This window comes from Tachypleus tridentatus, unplaced genomic scaffold, assembly GCF_004210375.1.
Source record: "Tachypleus tridentatus isolate NWPU-2018 unplaced genomic scaffold, ASM421037v1 Hic_cluster_1, whole genome shotgun sequence".
In the NCBI taxonomy this organism is placed as follows: domain Eukaryota; kingdom Metazoa; phylum Arthropoda; class Merostomata; order Xiphosura; family Limulidae; genus Tachypleus; species Tachypleus tridentatus.
In genome coordinates, this window is record NW_027467777.1 from 30,619,198 (window position 1) to 30,637,159 (window position 17,962).

At 32.9% G+C, this 17,962-nt stretch overlaps 1 pseudogene across 1 annotated transcript in view; it reads right to left on the reverse strand.

Annotated features, from left to right (window-relative positions):
* Positions 1-17,962, reverse strand: part of LOC143241745 (SCY1-like protein 2) — an 80,069-nt pseudogene that overhangs the window by 33,669 nt on the left and 28,438 nt on the right. The window contains exons 8-10 of the transcript XR_013022265.1: positions 9,207-9,383; positions 8,702-8,824; positions 6,063-6,177 (exon numbers count right to left, since the gene is read on the reverse strand). The product of XR_013022265.1 is annotated as an SCY1-like protein 2 (transcript). The remainder of the gene's footprint in view (positions 1-6,062; positions 6,178-8,701; positions 8,825-9,206; positions 9,384-17,962) is intronic.

A 17,962-nucleotide genomic window follows, 5' to 3' on the forward strand; every position in this document is an offset into this window, starting at 1 on the left:
ACAGCTATCAAAAGAAACGCCAAGAACCAAGAGAATGTTAGTTAAACCTTACATCGTAGCTATCAAAAGAAACATCAAGAACCATGAGAATGTTAGTTAAACCATACATCATAGCTATCAAAAGAAAAACCAAGAACCATGAGAATGTCAGTTAAACCTTACATCATAGCTATCAAAAGAAACACCAAGAACCATAAGAATGTTAGTTAAACCTTACATCACAGCTATCAAAAGAAACACCAAGAACCATGAGAATGTTAAACCTTACATCGTAGCTATCAAAAGAAACATCAAGAACCATGAGAATGTTAGTTAAACCTTATATCAAAGCTATCAAAAGAAACACCAAGAACCATGAGAATGTTAGTTAAACCTTACATCATAGTTATCAAAAGAAACACCAAGAACCATGAGAATATTAGTTAAACCTTACATCATAGTTATCAAAAGAAACACCAAAAACCATGAGAATATTAGTTAAACCTTACATCACAGCTATAAAAAAAACATTAAGAACCATGAGAATATTAGCTAAACCTTACATCATAGCTATCAAAAGAAACATCAAGAACCATGAGAATGTTAAACCTTACATCGTAGCTATCAAAAGAAACATCAAAAACCTTGAGATTGTTAGTTAAACCTTATATCAAAGCTATCAAAAGAAACATCAAGAACCATGAGAATGTTAGTTAAACCTCACATCATAGTTATCAAAAGAAACATCAAGAACCATGAGAATATTAGTTAAACCTTACATCATAGCTATCAAAAGAAACACCAAGAACCATGAGAATATTAGTTAAACCTTACATCATAGCTATCAAAAGAAACACCAAAAACCATAAGAATGTTAGTTAAACCTTACATCATAGTTATCAAAAGAAACACCAAGAACCATGAGAATGTTAGTTAAACCTTATATCAAAGCTATAAAAAAAAACACCAAGAACCATAAGAATGTTAGTTAAACTTTACATCGTAGCTATTAAAAGAAACACCAAGAACCATGAGAATGTTAAACCTTACATCGTAGCTATCAAAAGAAACATCAAGAACCATAAGAATGTTAGTTAAACCTTACATCATAGCTATCAAAAGAAACATCAAGAACCATAAGAATGTTAGTTAAACTTTACATCGTAGCTATTAAAAGAAACACCAAGAACCATGAGAATGTTAGTTAAACCTTACATCGTAGCTATCAAAAGAAACATCAAGAACCATGAGAATGTTAAACCTTATATCATAGTTATCAAAAGAAACATCAAGAACCATAAGAATGTTAGTTAAACTTACATCGTAGTTATCAAAAGAACCACCAAAAAACATGAGAATGTTAGTTAAACCTTACATCACAGCTATCAAAAGAAACACCAAGAACCATGAGAATGTTAAACCTTACATCGTAGCTATCAAAAGAAACATGAAGAACCATCAGAATGTTAATTAAACCTTACATCATAGTTATCACAAGAAACACCAAAAACCACCAGAATGTTAGTTAAACCTTACATCGTAGCTATTAAAAGAAACATCAAGAACCATGAAAATGTTAAACCTTACATCATAGCTGTCAAAAGAAACATCAAGAACCATAACAATGTTAGTTAAACTTTACATTACAGCTATCAAAAGAAACGCCAAGAACCAAGAGAATGTTAGTTAAACCTTACATCGTAGCTATCAAAAGAAACATCAAGAACCATGAGAATGTTAGTTAAACCTTATATCAAAGCTATCAAAAGAAACACCAAGAACCATGAGAATGTTAGTTAAACCTTACATCATAGTTATCAAAAGAAACACCAAAAACCATGAGAATGTTAGTTAAACCTTATATCAAAGCTATCAAAAGAAACATCAAGAACCATGAGAATGTTAAACCTTACATCATAGTTATCAAAAGAAACACCAAGAACCATGGGAATGTTAGTTAAACCTTACATCATAGTTATCAAAAGAAACACCAAGAACCATGAGAATGTTAGTTAAACATTACATCGTAGCTATCAAACGAAACACCAAGAACCATAAAAATGTTAGTTAAACCTTACATCATAGTTATCAAAAGAAACACCAAGAACCATGAGAATGTTAGTTAAACTTACATTATAGTTACCAAAAGAAACACCAAGAACCATGAGAATGTTAGTTAAACCTTATATCATAGCTATCAAAAGAAACACCAAGAACCATGAGAATATTAGTTAAACCTTACATCATAGCTATCAAAACAAACACCAAAACCATGAGAATATTAGTTAAACCTTACATCGTAGCTATCAAAAGAAACATCAAGAACCATGAGAATGTTAAACCTTACATCATAGTTATCAAAAGAAACACCAAGAACCATGGGAATGTTAGTTAAACCTTACATCATAGTTATCAAAAGAAACACCAAGAACCATGAGAATGTTAGTTAAACCTTACATCGTAGCTATCAAACGAAACACCAAGAACCATAAAAATGTTAGTTAAACCTTACATCATAGTTATCAAAAGAAACACCAAGAACCATGAGAATGTTAGTTAAACTTACATTATAGTTACCAAAAGAAACACCAAGAACCATGAGAATGTTAGTTAAACCTTATATCATAGCTATCAAAAGAAACATCAAGAACCATGAGAATATTAGTTAAACCTTACAACATAGCTATCAAAAGAACCATCAAGAACCATGAGAATATTAGTTAAACCTTACATCACAGCTATCAAAAGAAACATCAAGAACCATGAGAATATTAGTTAAACCTTACATCACAGCTATCAAAAGAAACATCAAGAACCATGAGAATGTTAGTTAAACCATACATCATAGTTATCAAAAGAAACACCAAGAACCATGAGAATGTTAGTTAAACTTACATTATAGTTACCAAAAGAAACACCAAGAACCATGAGAATGTTAGTTAAACCTTATATCATAGCTATCAAAAGAAACACCAAGAACCATGAGAATATTAGTTAAACCTTACATCGTAGCTATCAAAACAAACACCAAAACCATGAGAATATTAGTTAAACCTTACATCGTAGCTATCAAAAGAAACATCAAGAACCATGAGAATGTTAAACCTTACATCATAGTTATCAAAAGAAACACCAAGAACCATGGGAATGTTAGTTAAACCTTACATCATAGTTATCAAAAGAAACACCAAGAACCATGAGAATGTTAGTTAAACCTTACATCGTAGCTATCAAACGAAACACCAAGAACCATAAAAATGTTAGTTAAACCTTACATCATAGTTATCAAAAGAAACACCAAGAACCATGAGAATGTTAGTTAAACTTACATTATAGTTACCAAAAGAAACACCAAGAACCATGAGAATGTTAGTTAAACCTTATATCATAGCTATCAAAAGAAACATCAAGAACCATGAGAATATTAGTTAAACCTTACAACATAGCTATCAAAAGAACCATCAAGAACCATGAGAATATTAGTTAAACCTTACATCACAGCTATCAAAAGAAACATCAAGAACCATGAGAATATTAGTTAAACCTTACATCACAGCTATCAAAAGAAACATCAAGAACCATGAGAATGTTAGTTAAACCATACATCATAGCTATCAAAAGAAACACCAAGAACCATGAGAATGTTAGTTAAACCTACATCATAGGTATCAAAAGAAACACCAAGAACCATAAGAATGTTAGTTAAACCTTACATCACAGCTATCAAAAGAAACACCAAGAACCATGAGAATGTTAAATCTTACATCGTAGCTATCAAAAGAAACATCAAGAACCTTGAGAATGTTAGTTATACCTTATATCAAAGCTATCAAAAGAAACACCAAGAACCATGAGAATGTTAGTTAAACATTACATCATAGTTATCAAAAGAAACATCAAGAACCATGAGAATATTAGTTAAACCTTACATCACAGCTATCAAAAGAAACATCAAGAACCATGAGAATATTAGTTAAACCTTACATCACAGCTATCAAAAGAAACATTAAGAACCATGAGAATATTAGTTAAACCTTACATCACAGCTATCAAAAGAAACACCAAGAACCATGAGAATATTAGTTAAACCTTACATCATAGCTATCAAAAGAAACACCAAAAACCATAAGAATGTTAGTTAAACCTTACATCATAGCTATCAAAAGAAACATCAAGAACCATAAGAATGTTAGTTAAACTTTACATCGTAGCTATTAATAAAAACACCAAGAACCATGAGAATGTTAGTTAAACCTTACATCGTAGCTATCAAAAGAAACATCGAGAACCATGAGAATGTTAAACCTTATATCAAAGCTATCAAAAGAAACACCAAGAACCATGAGAATGTTAGTTAAATCTTACATCATAGTTATCAAAAGAAACATCAAGAACCATGAGAATGTTAGTTAAACCTTACATCATAGTTATCAAAAGAAACACCAAGAACCATGAGAATGTTAGTTAAACCTTACATCGTAGCTATCAAACGAAACACCAAGAACCATAAAAATGTTAGTTAAACCTTACATCATAGTTATCAAAAGAAACACCAAGAACCATGAGAATGTTAGTTAAACCTTATATCATAGCTATCAATAGAAACATCGAGAACCATGAGGATATTAGTTAAACCTTACATCATAGCTATCAAAAGAACCATCAAGAACCATGAGAATATTAGTTAAACCTTACATCACAGCTATCAAAAGAAACATCAAGAACCATGAGAATATTAGTTAAACCTTACATCACAGCTATCAAAAGAAACATCAAGAACCACGAGAATGTTAGTTAAACCTTACATCATAGCTATCAAAAGAAACATCAAGAACCATAAGAATGATAGTTAAACCTTACATCGTAGCTATCAAAAGAAACATAAAGAACCCTGAGAATGTAAATTAAACCTTACATCATAGCTATCAAAAGAAACATCAAGAATCATGAGAATGTTAGTCAAACCTTACATCATAGCTAACAAAAGAAACACCAAGAACCATGAATATGTCAGTTAAACATTACTTGAGGGGGTTATTTTGTATCATGCCTTATGAATTCTATCTACTAAGTATAAAATATATTTCGTATATAAGAAATGTTTGTTATATCTTAACCCCTACTTTGGCCTTAGAAATATCAGTTGAATGAACTCACATTTAAATGTTTATAACCTGATTAAACCATTTAATAACGAATCAACCAAAATTGTATTAATACATATTTATACTTGGGTTAGTTATAAATTAGTTTATTCATATTTTAAGCAGTTAGAAATTACTGTAATAAAAGTTGAACTAACTAGAAATTAATGTTACTACAAAATTAGTAGCTGGTGAATTCATAACACGATGTAACACAATTTTTGTTACTGGATAGTATGTGTTATATCTTATTTGCTTATGTTGTAAATGTACAGAAAATGACCATTATTCCCTTTAAACTTTGCTTTTGTGACCTGGATAATGAAATTTAAAAGTAAATCTATTTTCTTTGTAAAAATAGGCAAATATGCACATTTTCATTTACATAAAGTCTGAATAAAACAACATATGAATCAAGATTTACATGTATTTATACTAAAGTTATATAAAACTGTTTAGAAGTGAGTAGTTTTTCGAGATTTGCAACTGTAATGTAAATCACTTTCACGTATCAGCTCCCCACATATAGTCTCTTATTACGTTTTCGTTATACGCTCGCAGGTCACAAAAGCAAACTTTGAAGAGAAAAATTGGTATTTTCCATTAACTTTAGGCATAAGCAGTTGGGAAATAACACTTTCTGCGCAGGAACATAGTGTATTTGAACACAGTAGTAATTAGTTTATATATATATACGAAGCAACAAGAATTTATCGAATTAACCTTTGAACCAATTAGAAATTTGCATATTACTATTTGAACTAATCAAGAATTAATGTATTGATATTTGAACCAATTACAAATTAGTGTATTAATACTTAACAATTTATTAATTAACATCATCATCACGCAGCTATTGCTGAACCCTGGAGCTTACTTATGTCACGATTACTAAACATGAATTAGCTGACTTAAATTCACTTTATAAAACTACCAAACCTTTGTTCCAGAGTGATTATCAAAGAACTGTTTTGTTCTTGGAAGAACAGTTTTCCCTCACAGCGTTCTCATCTAAATATCCCGCCACTTGTGACAGCGCGTGAAGTGCTGCACTCTATGGAAAACAAAACACAAATTACTAGGTTATAGACCAGGAGTGGTGATGTTTAGACTCATGTGAACAGAAGAGAACCACAACAACAATATTTCTCAAACTCCTGTCGTAAAAACACCATAAATATTTAATAGATACCGCAACATCTGTGTTAAATACCACAACAGCTGTATTAAATACCACATCAACTGTGTTAAATACCACAACATCTGTGTTAAATACACATCAACTGTGTTAAATACCACAACAGCTGTGTTAAATACCACATCAACTGTGTTAAATACCACAACAACTGTATTAAATACCACATCAACTGTGTTAAATACCACAACAGCTGTAGTAAATACCACAACAGCTGTGTTAAATACCACATCAACTGTGTTAAATACCACAACATCTGTGTTAAATACCACATCAACTGTGTTAAATACCACAAGAGCTGTATTAAATACCACAACAGCTGTATTAAATACCACATCAACTGTGTTAAATACCACATCAATTGTGTTAAATACCACAACAGCTGTACTAAATACCACATCAACTGTGTTAAATACCACAACAGCTGTGTTAAATACCACATCAACTGTGTTAAATACCACATCAACTGCATTAAATACCACAACATCTGTGTTAAATGCCACATCAACTGTGTTAAATACCACAACAGCTGTATTAAATACCACATCATCTGTGTTAAATACCACATCAACTGTGTTAAATACCACATCATCTGTGTTAAATACCACAACATCTGTGTTAAATACCACATCAACTGTGTTAAATACCACAACATCTGTGTTAAATACCACATCAACTGTGTTAAATACCACAACAGCTATATTAAATACCACAACAACTGTGTTAAATACCACATCAACTGTGTTAAATACCACATCAACTATGTTAAATACCACAACAGCTGTAGTAAATACCACAACAGCTGTATTAAATACCACATCAACTGTGTTAAATACCACAACAGCTGTGTTAAATACCACATCAACTGTGTTAAAATACCACAACAGCTGTTAGCAAATACCACATCAACTGTGTTAAATACCACATCTGTGTTAAATACCACAACAGCTGTATTAAATACCACATCAACTGTGTTAAATACCACAACATCTGTGTTAAATACCACAACATCTGTGTTAAATACCACATCAACTGTGTTAAATACCACAACAGCTGTGTTAAATACCACATCAACTGTGTTAAATACCACATCAACTGTGTTAAATACCACAACAGCTGTGCTAAATACCACATCAACTGTGTTAAATACCACAACAGCTGTGCTAAATACCACATCAACTGTGTTAAATACCACATCGACTGTGTTAAATACCACAACAGCTGTATTAAATACCACATCAACTGTGTTAAATACCACAACAGCTGTGTTAAATACCACAACATCTGTGTTAAATACCACATCAACTGTGTTAAATACCACAACAGCTGTATTAAATACCACATCAACTGTGTTAAATACCACAACAGCTGTATTAAATACCACATCAACTGTGTTAAATACCACAACATCTGTGTTAAATACCACATCAACTGTGTTAAATACCACAACATCTGTGTTAAATACCACATCAACTGTGTTAAATACCACATCAACTGTGTTAAATACCACAACAGCTATATTAAATACCACAACAACTGCGTTAAATACCACATCAACTGTGTTAAATACCACATCAACTATGTTAAATACCACAACAGCTGTAGTAAATACCACAACAGCTGTAGTAAATACCACATCGACTGTGTTAAATACCACAACAGCTGTGTTAAATACCACATCAACTGTGTTAAATACCACATCAACTGGGTTAAATACCACAACATCTGTATTAAATACCACATCAACTGGGTTAAATACCACAAAAGCTGTATAAAATACCACATCAACTGTGTTAAATACCACAACAGCCGTATTAAATACCACATCAACTGTGTTAAATACCACAACAGCTGTATTAAATACCACATCAACTGTGTTAAATACCACGACAGCTGTGTTAAATACCACAACATCTGTGTTAAATACCACATCAACTGTGTTAAATACCACAACAGCTGTATTAAATACCACAACAGCTGTATTAAATACCACATCTGTGTTAAATACCACAACATCTGTGTTAAATACCACATCAACTGTGTTAAATACCACATCAGCTGTATTTCGTCTGGGTCACATTTGAATAGAAACACTCATATGATGCACAATCCGTCTGTTAGTTAAAACCCGATGTATATTGTTTAACCAACTCTGTATTATGATGCACCGTCTGTCCGTTTGTTAAATCCAACAGATTTAGTCTCTTTATATGGTAAGTTTGAAACCATGGAAATAAGAAAGCACACAACTTTTTATTAATATTATAAGTTACACTATCACCAAACCGTAGCTTAGAGTCGTTTCAGAAACACGAGAACGGTCATTCGCCCTGTGTAACAGTAAAGCTGTTATTATGGGAATTATATAGTATTTGAGGCCTACTTGGATTTGTGGTGTTGTCGAATCGAAGGCGGTATATATCAGAGGCAAGATGTCTGACTTGATGTCATCTTTTGATGTTTTCTTCATTATTACATCCAAGTGTTCTAAAAGAGTGACACTGGCCTGAAAAAGTAAAAATAAAACTTAATATAAACCAGTATAGGTACTTAAACTTATCCGTATAGCATGCTCTTATTTGTTAACATTTAGGCTTTTCTGTTTAAATATTGAGGTATGCATCACGTGCTTTGTGTGTAAAATGTGACGTATTGTACGGTACATCACGGGCAAAGAGAAAGGCTTACTCGAGCAGAAAGAATTATCTTGTACATACAGAAATAAAGTAGTTCTTATATCTTGAAATCTGATCTTTCCAAATATCATTTGATTTCAAGTCATTTGCTATAAACTTATTTTAGTCCATCAGTGTTTATAAAGTAACAATATTTAATAATCATTAACACGTCCTTCTAGCCTAATTTTACTTTAGTTGATAGTTCCATACCTGGACCGATTTGGGCATTCCGAACACACTTCGGAAGGTCGGAAGAATAAGTGTCTGGTATTGGTCAAATGAGCTTTCTTCTATCACGAAGAGGAGGGGCTTGAGTGCTGCCGCTAGAACCTCGGACGACTGAAGTTCCGAGCTGAGAGATGGCAAAACGTGCTGATACCAAAGTTTCTGTTGCAAATAAAATAAAAGGCGAAACCGGTTTTTCTAGAACAAAATATATAAAATACAGCACTCGATGAAAACAAGACAGAAAGATGGCGATTTGGACGAGCTGAAAAATGGTTGTTGTTGGCTTTTCGGAAACGCATGAAGCGAGTGAGTTTCGTTTCACGAGAAGCGTGTTTATTCACTCGAACAACTGTTAACCACAAGTGTTTAACTTAATTTTAATGAAACCTGAGCAGGAGAAACGTGATTTGTAGATGTCATGTTTTATTATGAATTGTTTGAGATTAAATAGATTAACGACTGTTTGTCTATGAATTTCGCGCAAAGCTACACGAGGGCTATCTGCGCTAGCCGTCCCTAATTTAGTAGTGTAAGATTAGAGGGAAGGCAGCTAGTCATCACCACCCAACTCTTTATCAAGGAATAGTGGGATCGACCGTCACATTATAACGCTTCCACAGCTGAATTAACGACTGTGACTTTATATTTTGCAAATAATAATAAATCAATAAAAATAAACAAAATTAGAAATATAAAAATATAAAGAAGTTTCATAAAAGCACCACATTAGGAATTTTCACTGCTCTAGTTTTATCAACAAGTTACATATCACTTCGTTAGAACTGATTATAGATTATTTCACTTGTATATTTTTTAGTTAGGATTAATTTTTGATTTTTCACTTGTATATTTTTTAGGTGGGGCTGATTTTAAATTAATTCACTTGTACATATTTAGTTGGGAGTGATTTTCAGGTACTTAGAGTTTATTAGGCTGTATTCGTTAAGGAGGAAGTGTTATATGTCTGACACTGCTCTACAGAGTACGGTTTTCATACTATAGTTTTCTGGGGCTCCATGAAGAAATTTTAGAATGTTAATAATATTTTCTAAAACTATAAAATTGAATCAGAATACAATGTACAAAAAGGTAAAATGTATCTTTAATATAACAGGTTTATCGCGTATTAGGCCTTTTAAAATCTTTTCTGCCTAACGCCTGACGATTCTATTCAGCTTAGAGGAAGTTCTCGCGGTGAAAGTGTTAGTTCAATCTCGGTTAATTCGACAGTGGCGCCACTGGTTGCTAGTAGATATGGCACCATCTGAAGATCGCATGTGTGATTGGAGATGCAAGATAGCCTAGCAATCTTCGTATGAAACATCGGTCAGCCCTGAGTAGTGATGCCGACTGTCTTTTAAAAACCAGATCTGGATTAGCGGCTAAATCTCGAACAAAACGAAGCATGACGTCACAACTGAAACTTGTCCATATTTGAAACATTGTGATGTAATTAGATGCAGTGTCCATTGTTTGAATTTCAAGGTATATTTATATAAAGTATAATTATACTTATGTTTATAATTGGTAATTTTTACGTTAGATTAGATTTGTTGTAGTTTAATTAGACAAACTTGGCACCAATGTGCTCTATGACGTTTGTTTACTTTTGTTTCCTTTTGCTCTAGATTTAGACGCACGTCAGAACTGGCTTAATATTTTGTTATTAGGTTTAAAGATTTCTGTTAAAAACAATAAAAATGTAAAAATAATAGGTTTTCCTTTCTTTTATAAAACTATATTATTCTAGTGACTTAGTCTTTTTATCCATAAATCTTTATCTCTGACTTCGTTATGACATCACTGATCTTAGGTCAGAAGGTCATTGTGTGATGATAAAACTCAAGTGCTTGAACGAGTTTTCATTAAGAAGCTATTTTATGTCCGTGAAAATACTTCTGAAGTGCCAAAGATATAACAGTACGTTTGTAGACAAATTAATAATTAGTTGTCACCTTTATAATGGACAAGTTGCTGAAGATCAGTAATAAATATGTAGGCCTAGTACTAATTTATCGGCGTTATTTTCGTGTGCAGCACTTCAACGCAGGATGATACAAGAAGTAGTGAAACAAGAAATAAAATGAAGTTTTATTTAATATGGTTTTACATGGACAGGTAATGAAGATGGACCTAGTGGGTTGAATGTGGAACAGTGGTGAGTAACAGTAGTAACAGCTAATTGTTAGCCTATTGTTGTCGTCAAGTTAACCCTAACTGTGTACTAGTCGGCTGGAGAGAAGGTAGCAGCTGACAGCTAGTTCTTAGCCTATTGTTATCGTCAAGTTATCAAAATTCCGAATATTTCAAAAGAAAGTGTTTGTAATTACATGCAAGGAAACCTACATTTCGTTCGTTTGTCCGTCAGGACAACAAAGATGTTCTTATTGCTTCATATCGTGTTATTTACCGTATTGCAAAAGCACGTGAAGTTCATACAATAGCAGGAGATTTGATAAAACCATGCGCAAAAGATTTGGTAGAGTGCACGATTGATGTGAAATTTCTTAAAAACATTAGCTCTGTACCCATTTCTGACAATTCGGTTTCTCAAAGAATCGATGATATGTCAACAAATTGCTTAACGGAGTTAATACGGCGAGTGAAAACGAGTCCAACTTTTCGCTTTGAGATGGATGAATCAACAGATATCGCAGGTTATGCGATGTTGTTTGTTTTGTTCGATGTACTCACGAAGCTAGTTTTGAAAAAGTCATGCTTATTTGCAAACCTTTGCCTACTCAAACAACAGGCGAAGAAATATTTAAACTGATGGATTTATTTATGAAGAATATGAGATCTAATGGCAGCGCTGCTCAAGTATTTGCACTGATGGGGCTGCAGCTATGATTGGAAAATTTTCAGGCGCAGTGGCACGTATAAAAAATAAAAACCCTGACATCGAGAGTATCCACTGCTGTCTTCATAGTCATGCACTCGCAATGAAACGAATCCCAGAAGACTTAATAGAGGTATTGAGTGATGTCATAAAAAATAATGAATTTTTTTAAAATCAAGACCACTCAATGCGAGGATCTTCAGTTTACTCTGTGAGGATATGGGAAGTTTGCATAAACATTTGCTGCTTCATACTGAAGTCCGATAGCTTTCTCGGTTTTACGAACTGCGTAAGAACATAGGTTTCTTTTTATCTGAATGCCATTTTGAACTTACGTACAAATTAAGGGACAAATGCTGGATACAGAAAGTGGCTCACCTTTCGGACTAAATGTCCGAATGCCTGTCTAAATGGAATGAATGCTACAATGCAGGGTAAAATACTTCAAAGCTCAGAGTAAAATGTAAGCGCTTTAATGTAAGCTAAAGTTTTGGGATGAATGTGTACACACTAAGCACAAAATTTCTGTAAAAAAGAAATTACACAAGTTTGGATTCAAATTGCGATGGAATATCCTGAAATATATAACAGAACGTTGAAAATGTTGATGCGTTTTCCAAGAACGTAACTTTGTGAGCAATCATTTTCACTGTATACAGCTATAAAGATCAATTTTACAAAGAGGCTAAATACTGAAGATTATTCGCGTTTATAGGTAATAACCATAACTCAAAATATTGAATTACTTTGTGTGAACAAAAGCAAACCACAGGTAAATAATTAAGTACACTGCATTTTACTCATCTAAATTTGTTTAGCAGAAATTACTAAACGAGTAAGTAAAATTAAAACCTTTAAAACATAATGCTGATGTTTTTTATATTATAACAGCTTGAAATAAACTTTATCTGGTGATAGTGATCGATTGTTTTCTATTTTTTTGGTGTATTTTTTATTTTCTCACTCAATTAATGAAACTTCATAGTTTAAAAGTTTTGGAACCCTTGCTATAGAAAGCTATATTAACCTTCGTAGCCACAGATCGTTAAATACACAGTACAGCGTTAAGTTAGTAACTTAACTGTGTACTAGTCGGCTGGAGAGAGAGGTAGCAGCTGACAATAGTTCTAGTTCCTATTAATCTGTTATCGTCAAAGTTAACACTAACTCTGTACAACTGTCGGCTGGAGAGAAGATAGCAGCTAACAGCTAATTGTTAGCCTATTGTTGTCGTCAAGTTAACCCAACTGTGTACTAGTCGGCTGGAGAGAAGGTAGCAGCTGACAGCTAATTCCTAGCCTATTGTTATCGTGGTTAACCCTAACTGTGTACTAGTCGGCTTAGAGAAAGTAGCAGCTGACAGGTAATTCATTTATTGTTATCGTCAAGTTAACCCTATTTATGTACTAGTCGGCTGGAGAGGTAGCAGCTACAAGCTAATTCTTAGCCTATTGTTATCGTCAAGTTTATCCTAACTCTGTACTAGTCGGCTTGAGAGAAGGTAGCAGCTGACAGCTAATTCTAAGACTATTGTTGTTCTTAAGTTAACCCTAACTGTGTACTCGTCGGCTGGAGAGCAGGTAGCAGCTGACAGCTAATTCTTAGCCTATTGTTATCGTGAGTTAATCCCTAACTGTACTAGTCAGGAGAGGTAGGAGCTAACAGCTAATTCTTATCCTATTGTTATCGTTAAGTTAAACCTAACTGTGTACTCGTCGGCTGGAGAGCAGGTAGCAGCTGACAGCTAATTCTTAGCCTATTGTTATCGTGAAGTTAATCCTAACTGTGTACTAGTCGGCTTGAGAGAAGGTAGCAGCTGACAGCTAATTCTTAGCCTATTGTTATCGTTAAGTTAACCCTAACTGTGTACTAGTCGGCTTGAGAGAAGGTAGCAGCTGACAACTAATTCTTAGCCTATTGTTATCATCCCTTTTTCATTCCATTGCTGATCGTAGAAGAAGGTACAGGGGTTCATTCCATTACTGATCTCTCATTTTCAAAGAATACGGTGTTCATTCTGTACTGATCGTACAAGAATACAGGTCAAGATTATGTAGGACGGTAACCATGGTTCCTCAATCAAGAATGAAAATTACATCTGGGGTATTTATATTAAAGTGATATTTAGATCTTTTTATAACAGATTATATCTAAACCTGCGTTTTGAACAGTGAGACATCAAGTCACGAAACTGGTAAGAAAATGAACAAAGGAAAGTTAAGAACAACAGGAAGTTTAACAATAGTTTCATTTGTATCCAAGTTGGAAACTCGTACGTGTTTTGGTTTTATATATATATCGATTTTCAGACAGGTGGGCTACTTACTGTTGTATGTTAAGCACAAGAGATAATCTTTACCTCACTGTAGAGGACAGATGGAGTACACGAAATGTTTACTACGTTTGCACAATATAATTAGCTATAACACTGTGTGAGCGTAGTAAATCTTACCCTCGGTATGTTAGGAAGCGCCCCCTTGAGACTGTGATAGAAATGAGACTTGTGCGTGGTGTCCTTCATATGAATGGCGTCCAGATATTGAAGAACATAAACTGAAGGGTCCATAAGAGTATTTTATCTGAAAAGAAAATCGTTTTTATATAAGATTTTAAGTTTACAGCTCTCCAACCCCAAAACACAAACTAGAAAGTTTTTAAATAAGTTCCCCTCTAGTCGACGTGGTGTGTCGTTTTTCCTTGCAAGACATTGAACCTCAAAATTAATGTAGAGAGCACAAATATTAGCGTCCTCTCATCAAGTGTCAATACTGATTTAAACATTTTAGGCTAACATGGCTCCATGTAGTTCTTTTGGCTTTTTGGCAAATTTCCAATGAGACATGTACAATATGTTTGCCCTTAAGTAATTTGTTACAATATATATGTTGTATTCAAACAGATGTTTTTTAAAGTATATTTAGATAAACACAGGTTTTTAATACAATTATTATAACAATCAATCAGGCCTTTAACAAACTCCATCTTTCTAGAGTGTCACCACTGTCTACATTTCTTTACTTATTCTCTTCAACTTTGCTAATTCGTATGAATACATCGTTACAAATTAAAGACTTATTTCTTGTTGCGGTTTTTAAACAGTGATCTCAGCGTCCTCTAGTAATAGATTAAATAACTCTTGATAGATGTGATAAGAAGAATCGAAACTTCTTAGCTTTTGCAGTAAACCCAAAAGTGTTTGTTCTTTTCTCTATTTTGGAAACCAGTTTTAAAGAAATTCCATAAAAATATTTTTCATAACGAAGTGAAAGTAAAGTTAAATGAGTGACTTTAAGCCTGACAAACGATACTAGAACTGTTTATAACAAGTTAATATTTCATTCTCTTCGTTAATCTAATGGCTTCCATCATAGATAATACAATATACTCATTTTCTATAGTGACGACGCCTATTAGATGGAGGGCAGAAATAAATAAGTTGGACGAAACAGTGACCAAAACAAAAAGTAAGAAGTACCATGGTAAAGTCCTGAGAACAGGCACGTTGTGTGGGGTCAATATTAAGTACACTTTGGACAGGTTCCTGTAGATGGTGTGGTATTCTATCCAGTAGTTCGGTCAGTTCATAATTTCTAAGCTGGGGAAAGTAAAACTTCTAAGACGGTAAAACGGTCACCATAGTGAATATAAACAATGAATGTTACCATAGTGAACATAAACAATGAATTTTGATTCTATGTGACACAACGATGCATACATTAAATTCATACATCTAACTGAGAAAGATATAGACCCCTATTTTAGTACTTACATTTTTGTTTAATATCCAGTTAACTAACTACACACAAACTGTAAAGTCCGCATTAGTCTAGGAAATAATTTGAACTAATAAACATAATATATCAACAACAAGTCTTTAGGTTAACAAGACGTGCAACATTTCAAGAATTAAAGTGATCTAATTAACATAATATATTATATCAACAACAAGTCTTTAGGATTAATAAGACGTAAACATATTCAAAAATTAAGGTGATCTAATTAACATATATATTATATCAACAACAAGTCTTTAGGATTAATAAGACGTGCAACATATTCAAAAATTAAGGCGAGCTAATTAACGTAATATATTATATCCAACAACAAGTCTTTAGGATTAATAAGACGTGCACCAGTATTCAATAATTAAGGTGAGCTAATTAACATAATATATTATATCCAACAACAAGTCTTTAGGATTAATAAGACGTGCACCAGTATTCAATAATTAAGGTGAGCTAATTAACATAATATATTATATCCAACAATAAGTCTTTAGGATTAATAAGACGTACAACATATTCAAGAATTAAGGTGATCTAATTAACATAATATATCCAACAACAAGTCTTTAGGATTAATAAGACGTGCAACATATTCAGTATTAAGGTGAACTAATCAACATAATATATTAAACTGAACAGTAAATCTCTAGAATTAATAAAACGTGCCATAACATTCCAGAAATAATTTGAGGTATTTAACATAATAAATTACATCCAGTAACGATCCTTTATCAGTAAGGGGTTAGACAGTATTAACAAAAAATAAGCGAATTTACACAGTAAATTATATCCATATTTATGTGAGCTTTGTAGTTTTCTTTAACATTTATTTTTAATTTTTAAAAGAAATATTAATGACTGATCAAACGACGTGGCGTCTATAGAGGAAGAGAAATAATAGTTTGATTATGTGTAATCATAGTAATAAATAAACATGGGATAATACGTTTCACTATCTCAATCTTGAAGAAACCGTATAGATTTTCTTTAAATAAACATGGGATAATACGTTTCACTATCTCAATCTTGAAGAAACCGTATAGATTTTCTTTAAATAAACATGGGATAATACGTTTCACTATCTCAATCTTGAAGAAACCGTATAGATTCTCTTTAAATAAATATGGGATAATACGTTTCACTATCTCAATCTTGAAGAAACCGTATAGATTCTCTTAGAAAGTAAGTAAAATAGAAACAAAATAGAGAAACATATGTAAGACTGATATAATCAGGTTTAATACAAACATATCGTAAAAACTAACCGATTCAAATTTTCTGGAAGTACACACACACACACACACACACACACACACACACACACACACACACACACATATATATATATATACACGATTTTTTTTATTTATTTAGTTGTATAGATTTTTGGCTGGAGAATCTCGACTGTTTGTTATTTAAATCAGGTCAACAGGAACACGAAAATAGCATAAAGTGCGCGTGCACATCAAAAATAAAATAATATAAATTATTTCCGGCTCAACCTATTTGGAAGAATGTGATTTAGGCCTTGTCTAATTAGTTGACACGTTAAGAACTTCACATCAAACAGTCTTAACTAACGATAATATAATATTTGTATGCTCTTGTTTGATTCGTCTGGATACAAGAGTATGTGTAAAATAAGACTCGTAATTGGTTCTACCAAGTCTAGCTGCTTGCTGTAAGTAGTGGTACTCAGGTTGGCTTCAATAAGCGATCGTCCATTATTAAGAACAGAACATATAAACGGCAAAGGAGAACATGTCGCTGTACGGCGAACACATTGATGAAAACTGGATTTCGGGGCAGTGAAGTCTAGGTCGGTTGTCCCATTTTGGTAACTTAGACGTGAAAGGTTGGCAAGGCACAGCAGTCTGTAAATAAGCAATGATACAATTTGTTTTATCGAAATCAAAACTAAATTAAAATATTTAAAATACAGTTTTGGGAAAAAACACTATCGCCAGCTTAAAAGTTGGACTTATCACGTATAAATAATTGATTATTAGAATTGCAAATATATTTGATTAAGATCAAAATACGATAGGCGATCCTAGAGCCTTGCATCTATCGAGCATGTAATAGAGAAGAAAATTCAAAGTTTAAAATTCAAT